The sequence below is a fragment of the Mauremys reevesii genome, linkage group 1, assembly GCF_016161935.1.
Source record: "Mauremys reevesii isolate NIE-2019 linkage group 1, ASM1616193v1, whole genome shotgun sequence".
Taxonomy (NCBI): domain Eukaryota; kingdom Metazoa; phylum Chordata; order Testudines; family Geoemydidae; genus Mauremys; species Mauremys reevesii.
The window spans coordinates 236,817,856-236,831,524 of NC_052623.1; the positions used below are offsets into that span (position 1 = coordinate 236,817,856).

The window sequence follows — 13,669 nt, forward strand, 5'->3', positions numbered from 1 at the left end:
TAAGTAGCTACATAGAAGTGTGTAAGCGACTGAGTTTTCATTGCTACTTGCAGTATATTTAGAAGACAGCAAAACTAATAATAGTTGGAAAATTAAACAGATTCATTTCTTTCAACATGGTTAGAGGCTAGCATTTGTCACCCAAAACCTTATGGGGATTCCTCTCTTCACTACACTGACTAGAAACTAAAAGCAAGTATTCTGAATACATAATGCAGCACACTGTGCTGCCTCAGATTCCCACATCTTCCACCCACTCATTTTCACACTGAGGGGCAATGGAAGATAGAAATAACTCTAACTCCCACACATAGAAATTGCACATTCCTGGTCAATTTATTTTTGATTGATAATAAAATCTCACCATGGAAGGTGCCTGAAAAACCCAAATAGATTTACTGAGGAAATATAAAGTACGTAAGTGAGGAATTTAAGATTGTTGGAGATGTTCCCCTTTGCATCATTAGGGGTCAATGCAAGGCTGGCCTCATACTTCTAGTCTATAGCCTACTCATTACGTGCAGTTGATTTATATTGTGAATTTCTTTTTTTTTCTGCTAACGTGTAAAACCAAGACTGTCCGAGTCATTTGAGAACCCATATCTTTTTCCTAATGTTCAGGCCACATCCCAATGTGGAATTCCTCTCACTTACATTCTCCAGGCAGTTCTGAATGGATATCTTATTGTGTTGAGGCCCTAAATTGTTGGGTAGTGTTGCTGTGTGTTGTTAAACAGCTGCTGCATTTCCATGGTTGTGCAATGAGCACTATGTAACCTTAACAAGCTAACGTGTGTGTGGAGTGTTTGTACAATGATCTCTAAGAACATTCAGATTTGCTGTTTTTTAATATATTTAACACATTTTGTGTGACCTATTGTAGTATAATTTCATGTACTAAACGAAATATAAATCCAATATATAAATGCACACTACTCCTATAGCATTCTTACATTGTATCTCCTGGGAGCTAAGTTACAGGAGTATTGTAAATTGATGTTTGTCAAGTATATTGAAATCCCTTCCATTTCTATAGCTCCTTTATGGAAAGTGTTTTCAAAATCATTTTTCATTATATTTATGGTAATTTTATCCACTAGGACATTTGTAGAGTTATCATAATCAAACAAGCACAGTGGACCAAACTCATGAAGCCAAAGAAGTTACACCTTGAGTGAATTTGTCCCCCCATCCTTCCCTAAGAGCAGCTGTGGGGAATGTTGTATTGACGCTAATATATTTTCCACAAATGCAACCTAGAATGTATTGATCAGACTTGAATACCCAGCCTTTATGTGCTCAAACCTTATAGAATGCTTCAGTTTTGATGTTGTAGTCATGTTGGTCCCAGGATATGACAGAGACAAGGTAGGTTTCATAGATTCTTGGATTCCAAGACCAGAAGGGACCATTGGGATCATTCAGTCTGACCTCCTGTATAATACAGACCATAGAAATTCTCCCAAATAATTCCTATCCTTTTAGAAAAGCATTCACTTTTGATTTTAAAATTGTCAGTGATAGAGGATCCACCACGACCCTTGGTAAATTGTTCCAATGGTTAATTGGTCCTCCTGTTAAAAATGTACGCCTTATTTCCAGTCCAAATTTGTTTAGCATCAGCTACCAGCCATTGGATGGTGTTATACCTTATACCTTTCTCTGCTAGACTGAAGAGCCCATTATTAAATATTTGTTCCCAGGGCTGGATTAAGTCTCCTGTGGACCCAGGGCTATTAGATTTTGAGGGGCCCCTGTATACAAATCTTTTTCCTAATTTAAAACAAAATGATCACAATTACAGTATTGAGGCTATTAACGCTATACTAAACTTGCCTTTTAATTAACACAAAGCCGTTCTGTGGTTACATTTCAGTCTTAAAATATGTAGAATATAGTTAAGTTAATTCAAAATAGCCTACTTCTTACCTTAGAACAGCTGTTATATTAGTTTATTTCTGGGAGGGAGTTTGGGGACAGGAAGGGACCGTAGACTGTGGCAGAGTGTTGGGGTGAGGTGAGGGGTGTGGCTCTGGGAGGGAGTTTGGTGCAGGAGGGGATTCTGACCTGGGGCAGGAGATTGGGGTGGAGGAGGGGGTGCGAGGTGTAGGCTCCAGCCAGGAGGCGCTTACCACAGGCAGCTCCTGGCTGGCGGCGCAGCAGGGCTCGGGCAGGCTGCCTGCATGCCATGGCCCCATGCTGCTCCCAGAAGCGGCCAGCTGCTGGCACAACTCTGCAGCCCCGGTGGGTGGGGGCGGCTCTGTGCGCTGTCCCTGCCCCTAGCACTGTCCCCACAGCTCCTATTGGCCACCCCCTCCTGCACCCCAAACCCCTGCCCCAGATCAGAATCCCCTTCTGTACCAAACTCCCTCCCAGAGCCTGCACCCCTCACCCTCTCCTGCACCCCAACACACTGCCCCAGCCTGGAGCACCCTCCTACACCCAAACTACCTCCCAGAAATAAACTAATGTAAGAGCTGTTCTAAGGTAAGAAGCAGGCTATTTTGAATTAACTATATTCTACATATTTTAAGACTGAAATGTAACCACAGAATGGCTGTATGCTAATTAAAAGGCAAGTTTAGTATAGCGTTAATAGCCTCAATACTGTAATTGTGATCATTTTGTTTTAAATTAAAATTAAATTTAATTAAAAATTCCCTTTTTATGCATCTCAGGATTTCATGAGCTTATTTGGCCAGAGCATCACACTGTGAGCTCATGTTCAGCTGATTATCCATCACAACCCCCAAATCTTTTTCAGAGTTACTGCTTGACTCTAAAAGCGGCAAAGAGTTCTGTGGCACCTTATAGACTAACAAACGTATTGGAACATGAGCTTTCGTGGGTGAATACCCACTTCGTCGGATGTGCAGCCGACGAAGTGGGTGTTCACCCACGAAAGCTCATGTTCCAATACATTTGTTAGTTTATAGGGTGCCATAGGACTCTTTGGGTAAGTCTACACTACGGGATTATTCCGAATTTGCATAAACCGGTTTTGTAAAACAGAATTTATAAAATCGGGTGGAGCGCGGCCATACTAAGCACACTAAATCGGTGGTGTGCGTCCATGGTCCGTGGCTAGCGTCGATTTCTGGAGCGTTGCACTGTGGGTAGCTATTCCCTAGCTATCCCATAGTTCCCGCAGCCTCCCCCGCCCCTTGGAACTTCCGGGTTGAGATCCCAGTGCCTGATGGGGCAAAAATCATTGTCGCGGGTGGTTCTGGGTAAATGTCGTCAGTCACTCCTTCGTCTGGGAAAGCAACGGCAGACAAGCATTTTGTGCCTTTTTCCCCTGGATTGCCCTGGCAGATGCCATAGCATGGCAATCATGGAGCTTGTTTTGCCGTTTGTGACTCTCACCGTATGTGTACTAGATGCCGCTCACAGAGGCGATTCAGCAGCGCTACACAGAAGCATGCTTTTGCTTTTGCATGACAGCAGAGATGGTTACTAGCCATATTGCACCATCCAAACCCTTCCATAAATTGGAACTGAGGATGATCATGGCTACCAGTCCTTTTGTACCATTTGCTGCTAGTGCCCCTGGCCGATCAGCCAGGGGCGCAAAAGCCAAGATTGGTTACTAGCCATATTGCACCTTCCATCGTTTTGTACCATTAGCTGCTGTCATAAGTGCCCCTGGCCGATCAGCCAGGGGCGCAAAAGCAAAAATTGGGAATGACTCCCTGAGTCAATCCCTCCTTTTTGGTATCTAAAAATAGAATCAGTGCTGCCTAATATAGGCAAGTGTACTAGACAACCACCGTATCATAGAACCAGAGAGCACAGCTGCTCTGTGTCAGAGCCTGCAGAAATTATGATCTGTATGCTATTCACAGGGAGTGCTCCTGTAACAACCCCACCTGTTGATTCCGTTCTTCCCCCAGCCTTTCTTGGCTACCGTAGCATTGTCCCCCCACTTGTGTGATGAATTAATAAAGAATGCAGGAATAAGACACACTGACTTGTTAGTGAGAAATGAGTGGAAGGCAGCCTCCAGCTGCTATGATAGTCCAGACAGGACATTAAGCAGTGTGTAGGAGAGAAGCCCAGCATCCCACTGCTAGTCCAGGGGCAACTGAATCTTTTCTTTACACATGAAGGGTGGGGGCTGATGGAGCTCAGCCCCCTGTTGCTATGATGAGGATGGTTACCAGCCATATTGCACCATCCATCCACCAGAAAAAAAATTAGGGCCAATAGGCTGATGATGAGGATGGATTTCCAGCTTATTGTACCATCAGCTGAGGCTGATGATGAGGATGGATTTCCATCTTTTTGTACCATCAGCCGCCCATGGTGGGGGGGGGGAGCAAGGATGCTGGTGTTGAGTGCTGCACTATCACGTCTATCTGCAGCATTCAGTAAAGATAGGGTGACATGTAAAAGAGTCAGAGGATTGTTTTACCTTTCGCTTCTGGGGGTGGGTGGGGGGTGGGTGAGTAGATTGCCAAGCTATGCCCTGACCCGCGGACACTGTGTTTGACCCTAGAAGCATTTGGAGCTCAGCCAAGAATGCAAATACTTTTCGGAGGCTGCAGGAACTGTGGGATAGCTTCAGTCCTCCAGTCCATGAGCATCCATTTGATTCTTTGGCTTTCCGTTACGCTTGTCACGCTGCAGTGCGCTGAGTCCCTGCTATGGCGTCTGTCTGGAGATTTTTAAAAAAGGATTCTGAATTTCATCTTCTGTAACGGAGCGCTGATAGAACGGATTTGCCTGCCCTTACAGCGATCACATCCGCATGGTCCATGCGGGAGCTCTTTTTTTATTTTGATTTCGGACTGCATCACCACCCGTGCTGATCGGAGCTCCACGCTGGGCAAACAGGAAATATTCAAAAGTTCGCGGGGCTTTTCCTGTTTACCTGACCACTGCATCCGAGTTCAGATTGCGGTCCAGAGCGGTCACTGGTGCACTGTGGGATAGCTCCCGGAGGCCAATACCGTCGATCAGCGTCCACACTAACCCTAATCCGATATGTTAATACCGATACTAGCGTTACTCCTCTCGTTAGGGAGGAGTACAGAAACCGGTTTAAAGAGCCATTAAAATCGATATAAGGTACCTCCTAGTGTGGACGGTTTTGGCGTTAAATCGGTTTTACGCTCCTAAAACCGATTTAAACGCCTAGTGTAGACCAGGCCTTTGCCTCTTTTACAGATACAGACTAACACGGCTACCCCTCTGATGCTTGACTCTAGAGTCATCTGTCTTATAAGTATGGCCTAGATTCTTTGTTTCCAGAGGTATACATTTACATTTAGCCATAAACAACTGCATGTTGTTTGCTTGTGCCCAGTTTACCAAGCGATTTAGATCCCTCTTAATCGGTGTACTGTCCTCTTTGTTATTTACTACTCGGTCAATTTTTGTGTCATCTGGAAACTTTATCAGTTGTGATTTAATGTTTTCTTTCAGGTCATTGATAACGATCTTAAATAAGGGTCGAGAACCAATCCCTGTGGGACCCCACAGGAAACAGAACCGTTCAATGACAATTCCCTTGACAGTTATATTTTGAGACCTATCAGTTAGCCAGCAATGTGTCCCATGTTAGTTTAATATCATTCTAGCTCTTTGACTTGGTGCTGCATTATGCTATAATTAAAAGTCTTACAGAAGTCACCAAAATAATTATCTTTATCAACGAATCTTGGAAGAAGAGCTCTGTTTAAGTCTGAAAGCTCGTCTCTTCCATCAACAAAAGTTGGTTTAATAAAGATATTACCTCATTGACTTTGTCTCACTGATTTTTGGATGGCAAAGAACAATGTAGTTTTTCTTGATTGCTCAAAAAACAAGCAAGCCGTTCTTTAGAGATGTCATTACCAGTTTCGTTTCAGAATTCATATGCAGAATACAGCATATTAACATCTCTATATGTAAGTTTTACTTTATGTGAACATTTGGTTTTTATAGTTCGTAAGTGGCAATATTGCAAATACACTGAGAGAGGAAGTTATTATATTATTATAAAAGAGCAGCCGACTGATTTTTGGTTTCACTTTTTTTTTCTTTATTGAAAGGGGGAAGGGTGGAAACTGCTGAATAATTCAGTTCATGTTTATGCAAAATTTTAAGAGAAGTGAATCACAACTCCAAATGTATCCAAACATTTCCAAGATTGCTCCCACCTACACACTTTATGCGGAAAGAGCCTTTGGATCAAAATCTGCAGGTGCTGCTCAAGGAGAAGAACAGCTTGAACCTGAATTTTTATATAAGAATTTATGGATTGGAAAATTGGACATTAACTCAAAGTGAGGGCAGGATTGTGACCTGCCTTAAAACACCACATAGGGGAGTAATGGGTTGCCTTGCACCTCTCGTTCCCCTGGGAGGACTACCCACATGTGAGTCACAGGCAAATGGGAAGTGCACAGATAGGTGGAGCATTGGCTCTGGTCCCAGCAGAGTTGCGCTGGCATAGAGGAGAAGAATTAATCTGCTGCTGGTATTGCCCAGCAGCAGATTACTTCCCCTGTGAAGCAAGAGGACTGGAATCGGGGGGAGGAGGGAATTGTAACTCCCTGGGCTGCTCTTGTGGCAGTGTAGCTTCACACCACCTGTAAGAGTGAGTTCTACATTTACAATATAGCCTTTCTCTGTGAACTTTAACCCATTTTCACCCTGACCCCACAATCCTTGTACACCTGCTCCTCCAAGTAGTGCAGAAATTAGCTCAATTTAAAGTGCTTAAGAAAGATCACTCATGCTGTCTTGGACAGGTGTTCTGCGCAGGAACCCAGATGAACTAGGGGCTTGTCTACATTTGAAAATTAGTTTGGATTAAGGGAGGGCATGACTTTAAAGCACAATAACTATTTTGGAATAGGTCCCCATATGGACACTCTTATTTTGGAATCAGAGAGAATTTTTTTCAATTTGGCTTAATCTACTTCCAAAACAGATTAAGGTAAATTTGGACAAAATCAAGCATCCACTTGGGGAGTTATCCCAGAATCGCTATCCAGTTAATTTCCCTGTGTGTGGATGATAGGGTGATCAGACAGCCAGTGTGAAAAATTAGGACAGTGGGTGGGGGGTAATAGGAGCCTATATAAGAAAAAGACCCAAAAATCGGGACATCTGGTCACCCTAGTGGATGATAGCTAGGAATATAATTGTAGCCTTCTATTTTCTGAGGTGAGGGCAAGGAGGGGGAAGGGTTGTGTACTTTTGTTTTTGTTGCTTTGCTTATTTAAAAAAAAAATCAGATGTTGCTGTATGTGATATTCCCAAAAGGGTTAATTGTAAAAGTCAGCTCTGAGAAGTTGCTAAGCAACAATGTTCTGCCCTCAGGATCAATGATCAACCAATGGTGATTTGGTCTGCTGATGTAATGTATATAAGTTAATATTCTTTCTAGAGAATTGTGTGGGTGGAGTTCTGTGAAAACTTATCTGAACTGGTTTCTTCTGCTCCTATAGTTTTAATTAATCCCTCCTAATAAAAGCAATTGTTTTTCTAATTATGGTCCAGTCCCTTAATAACAATTATTCCAATATAACAAAGACACTAACTAGCAAGAGTCAATCAAAATTAGTTCATTTTTCCAATTTTTGGATCTATAACTCTTGCTGGAGATGAACCAATTAGTTTTTATTATCTTAAAGGGTAAATTATAATAAATTCACATTACTATTGCACACAGTGTACTTTCTGGAACTGAAGGGGTTGGAGAAATGGGGAAGATAAGCAGTCCAGCAATTTAGTCTTATGAGTAAGGTTTTCCAGATCAGGCCCAACATTTTTAAATAATTGACTAGTTCTAATGAATTGCATAGTATTTTAGAATTTAGTTAATAGAATACCCTGATTCACATAGGTATAATTTGGATGCTTACCTGACTCCCTCAATCAAAGAATGTAGTTAATCAGTTAGTACTGATTTCATTAACAATGAGATTGTATATTTTCACTTAATGGCTGTTGAATTAGGTTCAAGATTACAAAGTGTGGGCCACACTCTTTGCTGAAGTCAGGCGTTACACCACGTTATGCCAGTTGAAGGCCAGGGCTGGATTTAGGGGCAGGTGACTCTAGGGTGCCGGGCTTGGGATGCTGTTTTTGTTGTTAGTGACATTTCAGTTATTCTTAAAATTAAAAAGTTTCTATAAGCCTAGAGGAGACCATTTTTATTTGCTTATATATGGCATGAATAAATACAGATTTACAGATCCTAGTGTGCAAATTTTTGTCTTGTATGACAGGGATAAATCATGCATGGAAATTGTGCATCAAAGTTGTGATATGGGCTACAAATCCAATAAAAATAAAGTATTCAAAAGTTTAACCCATTCCTGCAGCCTTGCTGCATGGAACACTTCCACTAATTTCAATGAGCGGTACATGCTCCACAGACTGCAGAATCAGGTTCAAATTTAAGCCTGTAAAATAGTCCCCTTCTTAAAGTGTTTTTTTGCCTCGTCTTTTCTGGCTAACTTCCATAAATATGCCACATTGCTCGTGCTCTCTGATTACATAAGTCCAGTTGTTATAAGAGTTTGAGTTTGTAGAAGTGATTAACCACAGTTAGCCCTAGCACTACTTGCCTCCCCATTTAAAAGTAGAGATATTGAATGTCCCTTTATGTTTATTTTGCTATATTATATGTATATTCAGCCATGTTTTGAAGACTAAGTACCCTCAAATAAAACCCGAACTGATGTCTAAATTCAAAATATTTTGATACCATCTTTGTTTCATTTTTACGCATGTCACGTGTTTTCATACAACTCGGCACATCCTGAGTCTGGCTGGGATAAGCAGACATGCTTTTGGGAGAAGCAGGTCCTCAGAATCTCTGGAAATCAGACCCAAGGGTGTCAATTTGGGCCTCCAAATTTAGGCTTCAACCCAGCAAAGTATTTAATTATGTGCTTAACTTTAAGCACTTGGGTAGCTCCATTGGCTTTAATGTGATCTTAAAATTGCTCTGCTAGAGTAGGGCCTTAGAACACTTCTGAAAATTTGGTGGTATATCTGTAGATGTTCACTCATCTTTAGTTAGTATCCAATAATACATGTATCTTACAGCTACTGAGTAGAACTTCAGTGTGCAGGGTAACCCTTTCAGCAAAGTCCCTTCAATATGCCAGAAGATGGGAAGGAAGAGAAATAGATTTCCAGGACTAAGCATCTTTTTATGATGATTAAGGTAGAGAACAAAACTGGTTGGTACAGTGTATGGTGACAAGACACTGGACTGCTGCTAATGTCTCTACATGAAATTCGGGCCCATCAAAATCAATTGGAGTTTTGCCATTGACTTCAACGGGGTTAGTATTTCTGTCTCTCCGAATCATTTGTTCTTATATTTCTGCTGCTAGTCCTTGTAAAAATGTTCATATAAATTCCCCATCCTCCCCTCTCTTTTTTTGGTATTGCTGTTCTGTCTGCATCTCTTTCTCTGAGTGTTTTGAAAGTGACTATACTAATTTTTGCACTGGAGACTGGCCTTTATCTCATTATTTAGTTTTAAAGACAAACTCAATGTGCTGTTGTTGTGCGCGAGAAAATTACAGTTTTTATAACACATGTACAATAATTAAATTGTTCCCACCTTGTCAAAATATAAGGTCATCCGGTATGGATCCATTAATGTGCAGCAGTAGAGCACTATGCCTTGGCTTGCAGCTAAACACCGTTTTAATCACCTTTTATTAGAACACCCCCCTTTGGCGTAGAACTGGTTAGCACAAGGGATTGGTAATGAGATGCCTTTTGCAGCGATATGCTGGAAGGGGCTCCTGAGAGTATCTTGTTAAAATTCCACTGTAATTTGAAGGGAGGTGTGGTTGGGGGATAGGGAAGATTTCTGTGCCTTGGCTGGAGAGCAACCCCTTTTCTAGAGATTATTTAATCATTCTTCCCAAGGATGATTGATCGCTGGGCTCATAAAAATATTTCTGAAAAGCAAATGTTTTGTCTGTGAAATACACTAGATTGTGCAAAGTGTCAGGTAATTTGATGTTAAAGAAATTCCAAGGGAAGGAACCCAGTGGAAAATTTTCTAGGGGAATATACATCAGAAGCTCCCTAGACACAATCTCCTGCTCCATTTCTAATTATGCAAATTGGATGGTATGGTGCACCATCAATATAGCTAGGGTATTTTTAAGCACTAAATATTTCCAGCAAAGGGCACTTAATATAAATGCATTTGCCAGCTGATGGTGTTTCCATCGTTGGCCATGTTATGATGATGACATAGCATTTCTTTTACAATGAGAAATAAATAAATACATTACCTCATCCTCCAGCCCTGCTCTCAGCAAGTGAATAATCCCTCATATATAGATGTGTGATTATGATTTGCTGATGGCATGCCAAGCGCTGTGGAAACATAGAGGCGATAGAAGGTGAAATCCTGGTTCCATTGAAGTCAGTGGCAAACAGGGGCGGCTCTAGACATTTCGCCGCCCCAAGCAGGGCAGCATGCCGCAGGAGGCGCTCTGCCGGTCGCTGGTCCCGCGGCTCCAGTGGACCTCCCGCAGGCGTGCCTGCAGAGGGTCCGCTGGTCCCGCGGCTCCACCGAAGCGGGACCACTGGACACTCCACAGGCACGCCTGCGGAAGGTCCACCGGAGCCGCCTGCCGCCCTCCCGGTGACCAGTAGAGCGCCCCCCGTGGCATGCCGCCCCAAGCACGCGCTTGGCGTGCTGGGGTCTGGAGCCGCCCCTGGTGGCAAAACTTCCATTGACTTCAGTGGGGCCAGCATTTAGTATTTCACCCATGGTCCCTGCCCAAGACACTTACAATCTAGGTTATCTAGCAGCTAAGGGTATGTCTACACTTGCAGAGATTTTGCACTATCAGTTTCAGCAGTGATAGTGAATCGGTGAAAGAAAAGTGCTGGTTTGTGTACTCACTTCCACAGGTGTCAGAGAGTGTTTATATTTGCAGCACTTCCATCAACGATGAGAGCTGTGCTCTAGGGCAGGTATCCCACCATGCAGCTCTCTCCAGTTTGACAATGGGTCTTGTGGGAATAGGGTGACCAGATAGCAAATGTGAAAAATCAGGATGGGAGTGGAGGGTAATAGGAGCCTATATAAGAAAAAGACCCAAAAATCAGGACTGTCCCTATAAAATCAGGACATCTGGTCACCCTATGTGGGAAGGGGGGCGGTGATCACAGGGCATCCTGGGTCCCTGTACAGCCTCCTCTCCGCAAACACTGATCAGCTCCAGTAGCTCAGCATTGCTCCAAGCAGAGGAGCATTTGCTCCATGATGCAGGCACTGTCACTTGGCCAGATGATAAATGAGCACATCACCACAAAAGTATCACCAGTAAGAGCTGTACTCCTCTTGTGGAGGTGGTTTTCTTCTTGCACAAAAAGTCATTGGCAAGTGTAGACGCTCCCTTGATTTTTGCTCAAAAGAGAGACTTTTTCCGTTTTAAATGGCAAATGTTGACATGCCCTTACAATTTAAGAAAGGAATGCTTAAAGTTACAGCCCTAAGACTATAAATAGGCATTTGAATAAATGGCCTAATTTCCAGAGGTGCTGAGCATCCAGCAGCTCCCATTGCTTCCCATTCATTCCAATTAATAATTATTGCAACTCATTGAAATGCACTCACGCAAATGAATATTTAACCCAGATAAAAGTTCTGTATTTTGAACATCTTTTGTGCTTGTGCCATTTTTTTTGCATCTGCACTCAAGCATTTGAACTAAAATAAAATATACAATTGTATAAAATATATAATAACTAATACATGGAAGTATATACTAAGAACCACCCCTCTACAGTATTAGAGCTGTAGGATTCACCTTTTCTGTCTGATATTTTCCTCTCTATCTGTTCAGATGTGAAAGAAAATGAAGACTAGCAGCTCGGGTGCAGAATTAAAAGCAGATCAGAATCAGCAACCTGTTTCCCATTGCATGGCCTAAATCTTCAGCTGGAAATAGGACAACAAAACCACTCCCTGAGCATGACTTGAACATGCAGATAAGGTATTCAAGCACACTACAAACCTCTGTTCTTTTTATTACCTTTTTTTCTCTTTAATGCATTAGGATTTCTCAAGGAAACGTTCTGACAATAAAAACTGGTGGTTTGCAAGTGTCTGATAGGTTAAGATAATTCACACAAGGTAGTATACTGGAATGCTACTTTTCTATAGGGGTGTAAGAAAAAGGATCATTGTAGGAATCAGTGAATACAGCACACTTCTATTGTAAATCAGAAAGACAGAGAAAAAGAAGAACCAGTTGGATAAATTAAGACAGTTAAAGGATGAATGATCACTACTAGGGTAATAAGAGAGAGACTCCAATACGCCTGTCGCTCATGCCTTCATAGATTTGCACAATAAGACGAATTCAGCTCTGTCGCATGAAACTGAACTGTGCCTTCCAAGAAGTAGCTCTCACTTATCTCCTATACGTATGTTTCCTTTTTAAGTCATCATCTACACACACAGGTTGTACCGGTTTTACTAAAATCAGTGTTTAAATATATTTAGTTAAGCTGTTGCAAACAGCTGCACGCACATGCTTAAATTGACTTATAATGGAGACACATTGATTGAGATTTCAAATTAAGCTAACTCAGTATAAACCAGATGTAAACCTATTCAAATATATTGACACAGGGATTTGCCTCAGTTGAACTAAGGGTTCGTCTGCACTGCAGCTTGTGTAGACATGCCCTGCTAGCTGTACAGTCGGTAGCTCGCTAAAAATAAAAGTGAAGACACTGAGGTATGGGCTTCAGCACTGGCTGTACAAGCCAGTCTGACCCCTGTGAGTCTGTGATCACTTGTGCAGAGGTGCTGAAGCCCACGCCGTGGTGTCCTCACTCATGGGTGGTGGGTATAATAAGGGGCGGCAGTAATACGGTTGGGTGGGTGGGGAGGTCTGGCGGGGGAGGCAAGCAGCAGGTGAGTGAGCAGCAGGCAGGCAGGGGAGGAGGTGAGAAAAGGGGGAAACTCATGGCGGGGGGTGAAGAGGTGAGTGGTGGGAGCGGGGCCTGGGGCAGTGCAGCGGTGAAGTGTGGGCAGGGCTGTGGGCGGAAGAGTTATGACAAGGAGCTAGCCTCCCCCAGGGGAAGCTTCACCCACTGCCCATGTCCTCACTTCTGTTTTTAGCAAGCTACCTAGAGTACAGCTATCATGGGTAATGTCTACACAAGCTGCCATTCACCCCCTCACCTGCTATGTAGATGTATCCTAAATCCGTGTAAAAAAAAAAATTGTGAAACCTTGTGTGTGCAGACAAGATCTATATTATATTGATTTATTTTGATCTGGAGCTCTTTTGACATAATCTGCTGAATAGCCAGCATAATTGTACAACTGCAATGTTAAGCATCAGTGTGAATTTTTGGTCTTGTTTGAATTTGACTGGAAATTTTTTTTTTTGAATGGCCTACCCATTTTCCTCATGGTGGGATTTAACCCGCATATTTGTCATCCAGGGTTTGTTTTGAAATTAATCTTATTAATTTATTCCAAACAGGATATCACCCTAAATTTTGTCCTGCAAAATATTGTATGGGTTCCTCTCATCAGTAATTATATTCCTAACAGATGTGTCTAGCTGCATAGTACATGACTTATGGACACACTAACAAGAAATATTGAATTCCATCAGGACAAATGGCCATGTACTGTATAGCCAAGCAGTTCTGTTAGGAATTCCAT

General features: G+C 42.4%; 1 protein-coding gene across 5 annotated transcripts in view; it reads left to right on the forward strand.

The window, feature by feature from the left end:
* Positions 1 to 13,669, forward strand: part of SHISAL1 (shisa like 1) — a 280,247-nt gene that overhangs the window by 142,420 nt on the left and 124,158 nt on the right. For all 5 annotated transcript variants that reach the window (XM_039519539.1, XM_039519534.1, XM_039519540.1 and 2 more), the window contains one exon: positions 11,829 to 11,978. The gene's annotated coding sequence lies outside the window, so the exon portion shown is untranslated. The remainder of the gene's footprint in view (positions 1 to 11,828; positions 11,979 to 13,669) is intronic.